Raw genomic sequence first — 2,333 nt, forward strand, 5'->3', positions numbered from 1 at the left:
CAGGAAATAGTGGCATTTTGTAGCGCATCTGTTTCGGGACGGTTTTCTCAATTTATCAGCAATACCGTGGACTTACAGATCCGTGTCGTGTGTGGTCCCTATGTGCCTATGCTATTAGCGCCAGGTTTGTGAAGTGCCACATTGTGTGGCACCATATTCGGCAGTTATCCTTAATTTATGAGCATGAATGTAGTTTTTAATTTCCGTTCCCTCATGCGACTTTGTATCATGTCGTTTATAAATAAACTGAATAAAATTGTGGAAAGACGGCACCCTTAACTCCTCGGTTAGTTATAATGTCATTTTTGCTTCTTTTGTTTTATGGTTTTATTACAATTCTAGTTTCATTCGATAAATTCTTATGGCCCATATCAAGTAATGTTGAGCATCAATATGTATCTAAGTTAAGTATTGCTTTTATTGTCTAAATTCATCTGTAAATGGTCCCATTCAGCCATATTTCGACCACGGATCGGAGTAACACGTTACGTCATATATCGCACAACTGATCGAAGGGATGCTTAGTAGTCTACGTTGCGCTACATCAATTTATTCCTCACGGTTATGTAGTGTCATCTGCCATTCTAAGCCCACTGAAATGTTCTCATCTACATCACTAAACTTTGTGAAATTATCATCATACACGCCATCTACATGTCGGTCGATTGAGGCCTGATCCACTGCGTAAAGTGTCTCTGGACAGAAGTTTGACGAGGTTTAGGGTACCACATTTTTCATAATTATTGTCTCTTTTCGTAACTCGAAATTGTAGATTTTTCTTCAAATGTTTTCTGTAATTCTGTCATCTAGAGGAGTGGGAACAGAGAGGAAAATTGGTTTTCAAGAACTCGAACCGAGGGTCACCTGTAGCCGCATTCGCTGACACGAGACCGGTTGTCCCTACCAGCACATCCATCAATAGCTATAGTTGAGAGAGTAATGGATTTGAGTGTTCACTGATATCAGAAGACGACTTCTGCTGTGACAGGACGATCACAGAAAGCCAGTTCCTAAAGATGACTTTCCTAGAGGTATCTATCACTTGGCTCATGGCTTCTTGTAGCGATATCACGAATTTTATTAAAACTCTAGCATGATGTGTAACTACAGGTTCTTTTGGTTTCTTCTTGTATATCGAATAACCCCACATCTGCTTTTCCTTTTGACAAATTGTTTGTCCTTTACGAGAGCCGAAGAGGTTCGTCGCCTTCATGTTTGAGACCTACCGCTTTCAACTAACATGCAGTATCGGAAGCCAGATCTCCAGTGGCTTCAAACGAGGTTTCGGCTCAGCCTGCCCTCGAAGGCTAGTAAATAATGACTGAAGGAAACGTCGGTAAATACAAGGAAGGCGTATAAAATTGGAAGGACGATTCATGGTGACCACGGAAATGTACGTTCACAAGACCAGAAGAAATTTTAACGCTGTCAATACGAATTTAGTGTATCATCCATCAGCTCACTCGAGAGCGGTACTAGAATAATGAAGAAGAGATAATGTTCCACTGACCAGTATGGCACAACCAACATACGTATAAAATTTCATGTACAGGGTATTTCACAATTCTACTACAGGCTTGTAGAAGTTGCAGAGGTGGCTTCGTAGACAAGGTTTTGATGAAGAAAACATCTCCAGAAATGCTGCGCTTGCATGTAAGATAATCGGAGGACAGAATAATTTTCACATCTCACACATAAACGCACGTACGTAGGGAGACAATGAGTCCCGATGTGAGACTCATACAGTTTCCATTCTGTCACTGTGATAAGTTACACATCTTTCATTCTACACCTAGAACTTCACGTCTGTGTTAGTTGTGCCCGTGTAAACCATGACACTACTGGAATTTCATTAAGAAAGCTTCCATACTTTTTTTATTTTCACATTACTGTGTATCATGAAATGCTGTAACCTGGACATCATTTTCAGCATGGTACAACTTTTAATGCTCAAGAAGACGGAATTAGCTAATAGGTAGCGATAAAGTGTCAGATGGAAAAGAATTGAAGATTTTAGATTAGTGAGCTGAATTTGCATCAACGATTCAATAATATGTGGCCGTTTCATTGCCATGATACTTGTAATGAAGAATAATTTATCTCCCAGTTAAGAAATAAATAAATTTGTGTATTGGGGTGATGGATAAGTTCGTGGCGTTTTTGTTTTGCGTGTCGGTATTCCGGTCACTATGGGTTTGTTCAGCGATTGTCATTTTTTTACTTACATTAATTTTGTCGTTTGGAGATTGTGAATGGAGCTGTGGCCACTATAAAATAAAGTGCCAAGTAGAACATTTCCGACATATTCTCCTATTTGAGATCAATAGAGGGGT

The sequence above is a fragment of the Schistocerca cancellata genome, chromosome 9 (genome assembly GCF_023864275.1).
Source record: "Schistocerca cancellata isolate TAMUIC-IGC-003103 chromosome 9, iqSchCanc2.1, whole genome shotgun sequence".
Lineage (NCBI taxonomy): Eukaryota > Metazoa > Arthropoda > Insecta > Orthoptera > Acrididae > Schistocerca > Schistocerca cancellata.